Source organism: Sinocyclocheilus rhinocerous, unplaced genomic scaffold, assembly GCF_001515625.1.
Source record: "Sinocyclocheilus rhinocerous isolate Xijiao unplaced genomic scaffold, SAMN03320098_v1.1 scaffold1320, whole genome shotgun sequence".
In the NCBI taxonomy this organism is placed as follows: Eukaryota; Metazoa; Chordata; class Actinopteri; order Cypriniformes; family Cyprinidae; genus Sinocyclocheilus; species Sinocyclocheilus rhinocerous.
In genome coordinates, this window is record NW_015652132.1 from 71,609 (window position 1) to 87,252 (window position 15,644).

A 15,644-nucleotide genomic window follows, 5' to 3' on the forward strand; every position below is an offset into this window, starting at 1 on the left:
TGTGTTGTGTTCAGCTCTGTGTTTTTCTAAATGTCTGATGTTTCTTCATCTATTTGTCCATATTGTTATGCCATATCTTTGTGTTTTGCAATGTTCATTGTCAAACTCCAAAATTAGTATATTTTTTATTATTTTTTTTAAATGCCATTATTTTATATGAAAATGTTTTTTGTATCTCAGTGACAAAACATTTTAGTTTGTCTTGCATATTTTTGATTAGATCAGACAACATTTTAAGCTGTTATATGGTCATGTTACAACGTGCCCCTTACATGCCCCAACTAATGTGGAAAACTGAGAACGTCAAAAAGTGTTATGTTGTGCCCCACTCTCTCCCCTTCTTCAGTACATAAAAATCATAGAAATGGAAACCAGATTAAAAACTGGTACATGAATGATTTAAAAGGCATGTTTGGACTGTGTATTAGCTTACAGTAAATCTTTGGGCTAATTCTTTTAAAACTGATGTCTAGTTGGTGAGGCAGTGTACAAATATTTAATATCTTTTTGGAGACCACTTCCTGCGAACGAAATTATGATAGCTTTGATTATTTCAAATCTAGGATGGTACATTTTGGGCATGCAATACCTGAATGGGGAAAACACTGTATTCTAGTAGTTAAAAGGAAAAAGCTTGACAAACAGGAAAAGCAAGAGACTAAACAGATAAGACAATGTCAAGATTTCCAGACACCTACAGATTTGATTATGGTAAATATAGGCTTACCCACACTTTAAGATACGACACAAATAGCAAGTAAAACTGAAAGTTTGGAACTTCATTGAGCCCTGGTTCTTGTTGTTTTCAAAGTCTGTATTTTTAGTCTAACTCAAATGCATTTTTATTGTGAGGTCATACAGATTTACAGAAATTCTTACTCCGCCCCTGGACTGTTTGTTGTGCTCTGTGACCCAGTTTCTTCCCCATGTGTTCCGTCTCCCAGTTAATTAGTCATTCAGTACACCTGTGTTTGTTAATTATCCGTTGCATTTAAGTTCGAGTCTGTGCTGTCTGTCCTTGTCCAAGATTGAACGTCAACCCCTGTGTTTCCTGTGTTCCAAGCTGCCAAGTGTTACTTCCTAGAAATTCTGAATTAAAAGACTATTGTTGTTCATGTACTCCTGTTCTCCTCGTTCCTCGCTCCTCGCATTAGGCTAAAGTGTGACAGGTACACTATTAAGAAGTGCTAACCTGCAAATGTTATCTTAGGGAGCTATTTCTACCTGATCTAACTCTTAAATTTCATTTTATCACAGTAATCTAATGTAGAGGTCTGCATTCCCGCGGCTCCCGACCGTATTTTTTGCGCCATGAGATTAAATTCCCGAATAAAACGCGGTAGCGGTCGGTAACTCTGCTGTAATTTGAACGGGAGCGGGCGATCTAACAATTTCCCGTTCCCGACGTCCATTTAGAATAGCATATCTGCGCTTTATTCTTATTGACCACCGGTACAGCTTGCGCTCAGGACTGTTATTCACGCGCTGCACGCATGCTTTAAACGTCACGCATTTTGTTTGCGGGGCTCTGTGCGCAGCATGTGCATAACGATGCTCAGAGCGGGCTGTACCTGTGGTAAATATACGGCCCTCAGACAGAACAGGCAGGTTGTCGATGAGTGACAGAGCAGAATAAGGATGGAGCAAAGTGTGGATGCGCTGTCCTTGAAGGACGTTCAACTCGGTTTTGTTTATATTTTGCTTAGCCTATAATTTTAAATGAAAGATGTCGTATTTATTTATTTTTCTCTGCAACACTTTTCCTACTGTGTTAACAGAAAAATGTCAAACGAATTTAGTATTTAGACAAGACGAATAAAAATAGCTAATAGGCTATTTTTGTACAACCTACATTTTTATTTTTTTTCTCTCTGCAACAATTTTTCCCTATTGTGTTATCAATGTTAAACGAATTGTATCCTGACAAGACGAATAAAAATAAGAAATACAATTTTTGTACAACATTTTTATTTTCTCTGACACTTTTTTTCCTACTGTGCTGCATAAAATATTTTTTTTTTCATTTGTCTTAAGATCATTCATATAAATTCAAGTCAAAGTCAATAAATTCAAGACTCTTGACAAGAGAAGGTCTGACCCGAGTTTGGTGGTTGTAGCTTTAAAAGTGTAGGAGGAGATACACTTTAAAATTTGGTCTCAGAAGAAGAAGAATAAAGGTGCGTCCCAAATCGCATACTTATGCACTATTCTATGATGTTCTGTAGTATAAATAGTGCCAGTAGTGCGTTCACAATGAAAATTCCGCACTTTAAATTAGGGTTGGGCATCGTTTTTTTTTTTTATATACCGGTGCCAAATCGATACTTTTAAAACGGTTCCGGTGCCTGAACCGATACTTATTACAAAATAAATAAATAAAAAATCCACCCCAAAAATTATGGATTGGCCATTAGAATAGAAATAGAATAGAGAGTGCAAATGTTGCACTCATTAAATCCTACAATGCACCGCAGTAACGAGTGTACAACCAGTGCACGCTCAAGGGCTGGAGAATACCCACAATGCGCGCGCCGAAAGAATTCCCGCGTCTGACCACAAGATGGAATCCTATAGGTGTAAGTTTGTTTAATTGTTAAATTAAGGTTTGTATACATGATAGAAATCCAAATAGATCGTTTCGTTACTAGAGAGGTCACCTTACAGTTTATGAATGTAAAATTATTTAATATTTTTAAAGAAAACTATTACGTCTTTATTTTTTTCATTAAATGCTTATGAGTTGCTTGAATTATGAATCTGACATTACACTTTACCGGTAAGTGCAGTACCACACAAGTAGAGAGCGCTATAGGATTAACTTCAAGCTTGGTGATTTACCAGTTGTCGGCCGTTGCGTAAGAAAATCAATCGTCTCAGTTGTTCTGTGAAAGCTTCTTCATTTTGTTGTTCTCTCAGTTGTATAATTTGAAGAACAATAGATAGAATTTCGTGAAAGCACGACATACTGAAGCAGCAAATCTTCTAATCTGAGAAAAAATCTGGCGGGAAATACTCTTGCAGGTAAGCACTGCGCGTGACACAAAGCAATCACAACCACACTGTCAGAATTTTTTTTTTATTATTATTATATTTTACCAACAATAAAAGCACAAAGAAAAAACCGGCACCCCTTCCGGTGCACTCAGTGTCCTAATTCACTTATTAACTCCTTCAAGTGGACTAATGTAGAGAATAGTGAATATGGTATGGGTATAAGGCTCGTTCGAGATGCATCGGCGCTGCGCAGCGTATGTTTTTTGTGCGTGATGAGCGTATGACATGAAAGTACCGCAAGAGCGACTGGAGAGCATATGCCTTTGAATCGCTGTCGCGGTACTTTGATGTCATACGCTCATCAGTCTGCGCAGTGCTGATGCATCTCGAACAATACATCGGTTGTACACTCTTTATTGCGGTGCATTGTGGGATTGAATGAGTGCACTCTGTAACGTCGGACACCACTAAAAATGTCTGTCCCCTCAAATAGTGCCCTATTTAAGGGTATAGGGGTCGATTTCTGACACAGCCTGGGTTTCGGTACCCAATCCTACTTTAACAATTAACAATACCCGGATGATGCACTTAAATAACAGAAAAAACGAAGTGTGGAATGTCGGACTCAACTGCATCAATCATGCACTCAACTGTCGCAGCTTTAATTACGTAGCGAAGGGGGAGGGGCTACCAGACTCCAATTATGAATGACAAAATAACCATATATAATTCATACACTACATGACTGAGTACATAGTGCATACATACATAGTGTATAAGTGCATAGTGTATAGTGCATCATTTGGGACGCAGCTTAAGTTTAAATAGGATTTCAGTAAGTTGGCTTTTTCATGCTAGTGCATTCTTTTTCAAGCCAACTTAAGCAAACAAAATTTTTTTTTTTTCTTTTTTTCAGAGTTTGAAAACCCAAAGAGGAGAAAACATTAGCAGGCAGCGCAAGCTCACTGTTCACAATGCGCAAAGTATGAATGTATCTCTGAGGGGAACTGACTGTCTTAAGAAAAAGTTTAGATGGCATTTTCCTTTCATCTTGCCTCAGTATAAGAGATGGTCCTCACTGCTGAACACAAGATCCGGGGGGCGTGGTTGGATCCAGATCCAACTCCTCCCACCTTACATATACCTAAACCTACCCGTCTCCACCCCTGATCCCTAAATCCACCCATCTCCACCCCTAAACCTACCAATCTCCACCCCCTAGATGTGGATCCAACCACGGCCCCTGGATCTTGTGTTATGCAGTGAGGGGCTACTGCAGTATAATGCATTGTGTTTACAGTGGTAATCAAGGAAACAATGCATCACTGCTGTTCCTTAAACGCCACCTGCTGACAGAGAGTGAATTTGCATTTTCATTCAGCCCATCTGCTGTTTGGTATGTTTTGTGCAGCCTAATTTCACAAAGCTAAAGTTAGACCATTCTGTAAGATTTAAATGTTAGTATTGTAGCTGCCTTTGGATGATAAAGTTCTCTAATTTAAATAGCTATCTGAGTCAGTTTATTTATTTATTCTTTTTTTTTTGTGCATCCGTACTTATGTAATTTGTTTTATGTCATAAAGCTATGCAGTTTCTGTGTGAATGATCGGTGGTGGAATTGGCTGCGATGCAAGGGGCACCAGCTAAAATCTTGCCTAGGGCACCAAATTGGTTAGGGCCGGCCCTGTTGTGTAAATAATAGATTGATCGCACAGTGTAGAGAGATTCATTGGTCATAACAGAACTTTGTGAGATTGCGATGAACAAAGAGTGACAGCTTTTTAGTGATTATAAAGGGAGTGCTCTTTGAAAGCTTTCTAGGCTAGAATCCATTCAAAATGCAGAACTTTTGTTTTTTCGGCCGCACACACTTTGCAAAGTTTCGGGAATGACATCCGAATATTTATGCGGGATTCACTTTCGAAATAGCAGTGATTGACATAGTGATAACCATAGCAATGGATGGGACAAAATATGTGAAAATGTACATTAAGACTAGAGCACCCTTTCTAATTTCAGAAGCACCCTCAGTGATTTATATGTGGAACCGGGCCTGGTTGATACGCTTTTATTGTAGAACTATATACAAAAACAACAAAATACAAATGCACTAAATTAAATAATTTAATAAATGCAAATTTACAATATGCACTTAACTTAAATAAGTTTTACATAATAAAATAAATAACTACAGAAGGCTGACTATAATCAGCTTGCTTCTATTTAGTGGGATAAGCCTACTCTTCACCTGAATTAAAAAAGCTCTTGGTCTTCAATGATGCAAGTACAAAGTTTGAGCATGCACACGCAATATCTGAGCGAGAGCAGAGCCAATTCATAAGAGAACACTGTCTAAAAGTGAACGTCCAGTTTTGTGAGAGTGAAGGAAATGCTTGTGAGTGGAGAGATTCGTGCTCGCGCATTACATGGATGTGCTATCGCGTTACATCACTGCGCTCTCGACATTTGTCAGTAAGATAACACTATAGAAACTGCCTAAAATTAGATAAGTATATGAAGAGTTTGGTTCCAAAACGCGAAAATTTTAAATTTAAAATTTAAAAATTGAGTTTCCGCCAAAATCTGTATTGTATCTGGTCGGTATTGAAAAGTCCATTTTTAATTTTATGCAAAATGCGATATCCGCCGAGTTATTCTGTCATGTTTTCTGCCTTTTTTTCCAAACCGCGACAAATGCCAGTCTCCCTTTTTGTCAGAATGCGATATATCCGCTCAACCAATCACAGCGCACCTTTCCACGCACTGTAAACAGTAACAATCAATCACAGCGCACCATTCCACGCACTCTAGACAGTAATGGCGGCGCTTTGAAAACACCCGGCATCCTAGTTTTCCTCATCTATTTTGTAATTTGTGATCAACAAACAAACAAAAAAATTAGGGCTGCACGATAAATAAAATGCGATTGTCATGCAATGTCATTTTGGAATTTCTGTGGTTTAATGTGATGTTGTTCATGTATGTTCATGATTAAATTTTTTTTTATTGTTGTAATTAATTTATAGCATTAACAAGATGACCCGTTGAATTCTTTTTGGAGCTATGACTGATTGAATGTATTTTTAGTCCAGTGCCTGCATATAAGATTAGTATTGACCAAGTTCAGAGGCTGTCATATGTGGATCAACTTATTATGTTGTGTATTTTCAACAGTATCAATATGAAAAATTACTTTTATATTGATTCAATGGATTTATTGCATTTTGGGAAAAAAATGTGTCATGGATTTATTGCATTTTTGGGAAAAAAATATAAAATTTTATAATACATCTTTGAAAATCAAAATCTGGATTTGAATTTTTAATGTTATTATAACCTAAAGATGCTATGTGAAAGTTTGAAACAGAAAATAGTGGTTTTCATCTTGCCACTTTCTTGGTAAAGAAAACACATTTTTACTCAAATTAATCCAAATGGATTTATAGCGTTTTGGAACCAAACTCTTCATATAGAAGAGAAGAAAGCCGCCTTAGGTAGCCGCCCATATTGCCCATGCCAGGATCCGCCAATGCCAGATACACTTAGAAATTTAATAAAAACAAGGCAATCGCAAGACATCTGGTGGGGGGGGGCACCTGGTGTGGCCAACCAGAATTCAGGGTGGGGGCGGTGCCACCCTGGACACCATGTAAACATGCCCCTGGCTGCGGGAGCAGGCGGCAATGGTCAGGGATTCAGCGGGAGCAAGATTAAGAAAACAGCCAAATCCCGGACATTTTGGGCGATTAAGAAATCCCGGCAGGACACATTTTTTAGGTCCAAAAAGAGGACATGTCCGGGGAAAGGAGGACGTCACCTTACAATAATTACTGTATTTGCATTATTGTAAGGGGTAGGTTTAGGGTTGGGGTAGGCGTAGACGTTAATAAAACACAATCTAATAGGTAGCAAATTAGCAGCCAATGGAAATTAGCTTCTATATCAGTGCATGTCCTGCTCCTCACAGCACAGATCGTGAAAGCAGACTGCAGTTTTTGTTCAGTGCTGAGTCATTCAAGCTCATATCCTCTCATTATAACAAACAAAGTGTAGACACGATGTAAATAATAGATTCTGTGTGCAGTGTAGAGAGCTTCATTAATTATAATATAATTGCAAATGTTTATGCAAAACTATTAAATATAATCCATAAATCATGCAATACTGTACCACTAAATAAGAAGTGTTTTGCGGGTTTAGCTAATCAGGCCAATTAGAGACAATTACTAATCATTCTAATTTTTTAATTAAATCATTCTTTCATCTCTATGGAAGTTCTAAGCGGCCATGTATTATTATATAATTTTTTTCTTTCTTGTTTTCTCGTGATCACAACTTAATTTTCTTGTGATCTCGACATAACGAGAGTTGTTTTCTCGTTATCAAGACTTAATTTTCTCGACATAACAAAAGTTGTTTTCTCATGATCTCGACATAACAAGAGTTGTTTTCTCGTTATCTCTACTTAAAACCAGTTTTCCCACGACGTAATTGTAGCTATCGCAAGAAAACCTTGTGAATGCATCTGGCGAATATCATGGTGTAGCCTATGCGCTGGCAGCTGAAATCTCCATCATAAAGCTACTAATTTCCTGCAGAAAATATGGACTTTATCTCTGCATTGAGAGAGAGGGGTGTCCCCGAGGAGAACCTGACAAAAATGGAGGAAGATATGTTACTTGTTAAGATTCTAGATTAACAGGAGGTTTGCTACAGTATTCCTGTTTTATGGTTATTGAAATGTTCACATGTTTCATAGCCACTGTTTTGAAAACTAGTAAGTTCTAATGTTAGCTGGATGTAGGGCTGTCGCAATTCGTCGATTTTATTCGACTATTCGATTTTTAAAAATCCTCGACTTCATTTTGCTCGCATCGACTAACCGGCAAAATACCGAAAGTGGCGCATTTCACGGACGAGAATCCATAAAACACATTATTAGACTGTTTCCCAAGGCTGCTGGTATATTAAACCGATTTAAAAATCATAATTAAGCATAATTGTGAATTCACAAAGGCTACAAGTTAATTAAATAATTATATGCAATGCCATTCTAATACAGTATGGCTTTAATTATTTACATGAGTGTAGGTTAAGTACATGCGTCACACAGTTCCATAGAAACTGTTATCATTTACATGTGTGGAGCGTCTCAAACTCCATCTCTGCATGTTGTTGTGAGTTTGGGTTTATTATAACTTAATCTGGGATCACAACGTGTGCCATTTCATCAGATTTGTAAGGTAAATCATTTATAAATCTACGCAAAGGTTTTGTTCCATTTTCATTTTTCTATACTCTTGTTTTAATGCTTAAATAAAATTTTATTAATCAAAAAGCCTGTCTAATTAATTGAGTTTTACAGTTTTATCTTTACCAAATTCTGTTTTCCATTATTTTCTGGATTCTATTTTAATGGTTCCATTAAATTTTAATAATCAAAAGCATCTCCAATTAATTGATTTTATTTAAAAAAAAAGCTTTTTTTTCTTTTTCTTTCAGAAATACTGCACATTTACATTTTTCTCCTAAATAAATTCTGGTAAATAACATTTCTGGCAAATACTCCTTTAAAAAGTGTTATTTATTATAATTGTATTATTAGTAGACTAGAACACGTGGATATGTTGTCATTCTTACACTTTGATTTCAGTGATTTGGACTATGAGATGGATGCACTTTACTTTTGCTTTAAAAAAAGGATTTCATAGAAATTTGGATTTAATTTGGTTTAATAAAATATAGTTTAATAAAATATTCTTAAGTAAAATTGTTGAATTTTTTTGCGGGAAATTAATCATTTAGATTAATCGATTAATCGATAAATTAGTTGATAGATTAATCGAAATAAAAATAGTCGTTAGTGGCAGCCCTAGCTGGAAGCAGAGCCGATCCTCCCTATATGCAAAATACGCAAGGGGCCCCCTTGCTCTCAAAGATGATTTAATTTTAGTTTTGTTTTTGAATTTGGCCTGCGGTTATGAAAACATAAAATATAATTTCTTTTAATGCGGTGCTCTGTCGCGCTTTCTACGTAAAAATCAGTCAAATTATGTAATGTGAATGTCGTACAGTCTTGCTCAAGACTAAAGAAACGAGTTGAAAGCATACCGAGACACTGTTTCTAAGCGCTTTCCGCGAGCGCGATTCGAGACGGAGTGAAACACGGACAAATGCGTTTCATTCATTCGTTCATAACCACTCATACCCCACTCCACGCCCACACCACGTGATACAATACCAACAAGTCCTCCAACCCCTATGACCGTATAGGTCGTTTGTCACTATCCTCAAATACGACTCATAAGAGCATTTCCTAAATTAGCGCCCCTACCGGCAACAGGAGATATGCTACAGAAACTTTCGCCTAAATGCATTGTGGGTTTCTTTTAATATGTTTGCTATTTGCGTTTTAAACTGTGTTTTAAACTCTCCCAGCTGTTCGAAATGTTTTATTGCTAAAAAGGATTTTAGATGACTTCAAGACACTTAACGTTACATGTAGGGTTTCCACCCGTCTCGTAAAGTAGTAAATCGTCCCGTGTGTATGAATTAAATTATGTGGTGTTTTAAATCGATACTGGACACTGTTTGTCCCATTCAACCTGTTTGACGTTTAGATCATTCAATCGGACCCCGCCAGCATTATAAAGTTAGTTTTCATTGTGATATTCATTTGAAATTCGCCTGTGGTGGAAAGGGATCATGTAAAAGTCCACGTATTTACCATGTTTTTACCATAGTAACATGTAGTTCAACCATGTCATGTGTAATAAAACCTCAGTAACCAAAACACATATCATGTATCTCCCGTCGTAACTGTAGTTTTGGTAACACTTTATTTCGATAGTCCACTTTAGACATTTTACTAACAGTAAGTAACTTTGCAACTACATGTCAACTAGCAGTCATTAGAGTATTAGTAGACTGTCTGCTTAATATCTTCTAACACTTTATTTTGATGGGTCAACAACATACAACATACTGACTATCAGAAACTTTGCAAGTATATGTCAACTTATCCTACTAACCCTAAACCTACCCTAACCCTAACTCTGAGAGTTAGTAGACATGTAGTTGCAAATTAATTAGAATTAGTTGACATGTAGTTGACATGTAGTTACAAAGTTACTTATAGTTAGTAGAATGTCTAAAGTGGACTATCAAAATAAAGTGTAACCGTAGTTTTACTTTGGTATTTGCAGTTAAAACACGGTACCATGCTTTTACATGTGTACCGTTTATTGTGTACTCTTTAGTTAAAGAACAGTAACACAACAAAACATGGTTTTACCAGAATAACTGTATCTACTGTGTACTATTTATATACTATGATTTTACAATAGTAACGTTAACTGTTAGTACGTTAGTAAAGTTAACTAACGTTACTGTGTACTATTTGTAGTTAAAGCAGAGTAACACAGCACTTATCATGGTTTTACTACAGTAGCGTAGTTTTAATGTGGTATTAGTAATTAAAGCACATTAACACAACACTTACAATGGTTTTACCACAGTAACGTAGTTTTAATGTGGTATTTGTAGTTAAAGCACAGTAACACAACACTTGCCATGGTTTTACCACAGTAACATAGTTTTAATGTGGTATTTGTAATTAAAGCACAGTACGCACATCACTTGCCATGGTTTTACCACAGTAACGTAGTTTTAATGTGGTATTTGTAGTTAAAGCACAGTAAGCACATCACTTGCCATGGTTTTACCACAGTAACGTAGTTTTAATGTGGTATTTGTAGTTAAAGCACAGAAAGCACTAAGCACATCACTTGCCATGCCTTTAATACCTTTTTGTAATGTAATTGTAATTCAATGTTTTTTCTGTCTTGCAGTTTCTTCAGATCACATACATCTCCATCTCCTACCCACAGTAACGTAGTTTTAATGTGGTATTTGTAGTTAAAGCACAGAAAGCACTAAGCACATCACTTGCCATGCCTTTAATACCTTTTTGTAATGTAATTGTAATTCAATGTTTTTTCTGTCTTGCAGTTTCTTCAGATCACATACATCTCCATCTCCTACAACTACATTTAGTATCCAGCAGCTCTTTATGAAGCCATTACTCTCTCTCTCTCTCTCTCTCTCTCTCTCTCAGATTTTCCTTGCCTATTATTCTGAACTGTGATTCATAATTCAGTTACACATATTTTTCTTTCTTCCTTTCTCTTGTTCATCATGGCATATTTTCAAAGCTCAGAATCAAATTTTGATCAGTAATGTCAGGAAGCTGCTAGTATTAACAGGGAACTTGAACTCGAAGCTCAATGCTGAACTTGAAGAAGTTGCCAGGGAAGCTGAAGTCCTTCAAAGGGTCAACACTTCACTGGTAATGTTGAAGACATTTAGTTATAACTGATTTACTTTAATTCATTTATCCTTACTTTATGTGTTAATAACCTTCCTTATAGTCCTTCCTTTCAAATATTTTGTCAAATATACTGTCTCAACATGTATGTATTAAAACAACAACAACATTTTCTTTTTTCTTTATTTCAGCTGAAAAGGAAGACCAAAGGAGGGCCTGTCAAACTCTTGACAAACCCGTCTTGTTTGTGGAGAGGGATGAATTTAACCATCTTGTGCATTTACGGAGAAGACCAAAAGCTGCAAAGGCAAACATTTCCAATGGTACGTTGGTCTGAGCACCATGACAGTACTTTACTATAGTTACATTTTGCACCGCATTTGTTGTTTCTTAAACTTTTTTACATACCCCACGACCCCATCAGTACGAACCCTGTGCTACGTCAAAGTAGTAATTATTCATGCAATTTCAGCAAATTCATATGATATTGTACAAGTGTACTCGTGCAAAAATTCTACGGCTTTTACTCCTGCTGTCATTGGCCATTGCCTCAACTCTCATGCAGATTGTGCCCATTGTAAGTAGTCAGAGTGTTTGTATCATAAAGTTTATATTGAGTCCATTGTATTCTTTATTAGCCTTTACAAATTGGTGCCGTCTCTTCCCGTTCTAACAGTATGTTGGGGAAGCTACTCTGAAACTGTAGCTTGACCAGCTACAAGCTACTCATAAATTAAAGTAGTTAAGCTACATTCAAGCTACCCTTCTGAAAAAGTAGCTAGCTACACTACAAGTTACTGTCAAAAAGTAGCTAGCTACATTGAAACTACATTCAATTTTTTTTATTATTATTATTATTTTTTTTTTACAATTAACAAGACAAATAACTAAATAATTATTAATGAAAAATTATAATGAAGTTATAAGTAAAATATTTGGGGTTTAAAACAACATACTGAAATGCAATCATGATTTCAAAGAGTAGGATGAATTTAGGTTGATTGGGACACTTTTCCATTTCAATGACAAAAAGTGTCCCAAGCATTTGATTTTGTAAACTATTCGATACACACAATAATAAAACACTGTATTGTTAAATAGTTGTTTTAGTTATATTAATATATTGCTACAAACATCAATGCAAGAACAAAATGTATGCAACTTAAACTGGATACGGAGGAGTCATAAAATAAGCAGGTTAAACTCACAGCACATGCGGTATTTACTGACTGTGAATGGAGACGTCAATCATCAGCTGCGCGCGTGAACACTGCGCTTTGCGTGAATCCCGCCGCAACCATTTTTTGCCAAATGATAAGCACACTACTATATTGTGATTTTATTTTCTGTTCGATTAGTGTTCGTTACAAAACTGTGGGGGGGCAGATTATATTATGAATTATAAAAATAATTAATAATAGTATTATTAAAATAGACATTTGATCTGGAGTGCAATAAAGAAGAAAAAATAATCAGTTTAAAAAGGCTATTGTTCACCTCTTGTATGTGCTTTAAGTCTTTGACGTAGACCGCATTTTAATCTTGGTTTTGCGTAAATAACAGTTGATTCATGTGATATCCACTCCTGTACATCCTTTGCAATATCATCAGACGATCTCTTGTAGGTGGACAGACTGTAAAGCCGCGCGATGCGTGATATCACAACAGATGGCGGTAATGAACAAATTTAGTTTGTGATCTAGTCAGAAAAAGACGCTGCTGCTTCAATGCATTACAGCCTCGTGACTCGTCAGAACGCAAAACGGAATGTACCACTACTTGCTGGAAAAAGTAGTTAGCTACAGGAAAAGCTACAATGTTTTAAAAGTAGCGTCGCTACTGTAAAGCTACTGAAAAATGTAGTTACGTTAGTAGCGTCGCTACTTGTAGCTAGCTATTCCCCAACACTGCTGTCCACACTTCAGAGTCTGCCTTTCTTTCCATGTTGATTTTTATTGAACACATCTGTCTAAAAAGCAAGTCTGGACATGCTAGTTTAACATGTCATGTGACTCATCAGATCTTCAGTTAATTTGGCCAAATTAGATCACTTAAGTCTGCTCACACCAACTATAATACCTATTTTAGCATCGCCAACAGACGATAAAGTTCTGTTTACAGTTATACACGCTGCAGTTATGTTGTTGTCTGCCATTTGTTGTCAATGTTATTATTGTTCATCATGTGATAAATTCTCTTTTTTCCTGTCTTGCAGGATTTCTCACAGATTACTTAGTCCTTCTCCATCAGCTCTTCACAATATCAAACCCAATGGCCGGAACCAGCCCTTCCAAAATCTGCTCTCGACCCTTTACTGCCAACTTCCAGTCTTAGCATGTCTACTTGTATTAATTTCTCCTCTAGTCAACACTCCCATCTTTACTGTGAACACTCCCGTCACTATCACCATCCCACCTAGTGTATTCTACATGACAAATAATTAAAAATGGTAATGTAAAAATGATACAAATGTTTCTTTCTTTTTAACATTATTTAATTAATTGCATCAACTTAATGTTATTGAATTGCATATTATGTTTATGTGTGTGTGTGTGTGTGTGTGTGTGTGTTTGAAACCTTTAAGGTCATTTAATGATAGAAATGCATTTTCCTGCTGAAAACGATTTATAAAATTATAATTGTTATTAACAATTTTAGTTTGTCTTGAATTTATTTTTTTATTTCGCTTCTTATAACATTATCTGTAAACAAGTTAACCATTTTTTAATTTATTTTTTATTTTTTGAATATTAGCCAATGTTGTTTTAAAGGGGTTTTCTGTTACATATTTCTGTGTGTACCTATTAATTACTTTATCGATCAGTAATTTTTTAAGTTGTTATATTTCACTATAATTTATTATTTTTATAATAACTGCTTTTTTGTTTTTATTTCTTCATAGTGGCACAAACTGGAGAGAGAGAACGCTGTTATGGGCACTATGTTTGTCTCTGAAAAGTTTGACATGTCAATAAACACTGATATGGAAATGACTACAAATGTGTGCAATTTTTATGCCTGTATTTTTTATTTTATTTATTTATTTTTATTCCTTTAGTTCAGCTGGTAGAGCTAAGAATGGCAAGATTGGACATACATTTCCAGGAAACACAAAAGTGATTAAATGTATACATTTAATACACTATAAATTTATTTTTTTATACAGTATATGCAAAAACGTTGAGCTTAAATATTGTACATTAATTAATATTAGTGTAAAGCATGTATACAAATGGAAATATTAGGTCCTTGTTTGAAAATAAATAACTGTAATCAGCAAATCTATTGCTGAATCAGGTTTACCCCACAATGCGAATCTGTCGTTTTAGTTTTATATTTAGTGGGGGAAAATAAACTGAATCTTTCCATTCACCACAAGAACCTGGAAGATCCTGTTATAAATTACCATATATGGACAAGTAAGTGTGACGCTTCTGCTCAACTGCATTGCCATTGGCTTTGAAGTTCCCTTGGCACTCGCAGGACACGCTGTGATTAGACTTTCTTTTAACCCAAATTAAAAAATGCTTACTGTTGCAAAGTATGTTTTGCTGTTATTATTACGTCAGTAATACCTTCAGTTAAAAATGCAGTGTTGCTATATTGTGAGAAATGACCACTTTACTGAGATCCTAACCCTAAGCATAACTTCATTGAACTACAAATAACAGCACCATGTTTTTCATGTTCCATCGATGGCAGAGGCTTATGAATGGCAGAGACTTATGGGTAATGTAGTTTAAAATGTTTAATAATGAAATGGGGAAAAGTACTATCTCTTTTGAACAAAGGGATATCTAAGCATGTTCATTGTGCAAACATCTATGACATATTTGAGAGGCAGGCTGAATTTTGGTATTTTACTAAGAGCACTTTTTAAACACCTTTATACCACCTTTCTATGTATGTTTGAAAACTGTGTCCAACATTATTTAGTCAACATTGCCAATTTTCTCTTTGACACTATAAACAGATTTTGATTTACAGCCATTTGAAATGTTCAAATTGTTTTGCTCTTCCAGAGGATTCTACTGGGCCTCTGGGGATGGAAGAGCAGGTAAAAAATACACAGATCTATTCTTATCATGGATAACAAACTGTGTTGAGTCACATTTTTTAGATTGTCTTTTCAAAAAGTTGCTATATTGTGAGAAATGACCACTTTACTGAGATCCTAACCCTAAGCATAACTTCATTGAACTACAAATAACAGCACCATGTTTTTCATGTTCCATCGATGGCAGAGGCTTATGGGTGAGGCTTATGAATGGCAGACACTTATGGGTAATGTAGTTTAAAATGTTTAATAATGAAATGGGGAAAA

At 35.8% G+C, this 15,644-nt stretch overlaps 1 long non-coding RNA gene across 1 annotated transcript; it reads left to right on the forward strand.

Moving 5' to 3' along the window:
- Positions 1-11,581: 11,581 nt before the first annotated feature.
- Positions 11,582-14,309, forward strand: LOC107713544 (uncharacterized). Its single transcript, XR_001636903.1, has 3 exons — positions 11,582-11,643; positions 13,536-13,769; positions 14,223-14,309. It is a non-coding gene; the product is annotated as an uncharacterized LOC107713544 (long non-coding RNA).
- Positions 14,310-15,644: the final 1,335 nt, after the last annotated feature.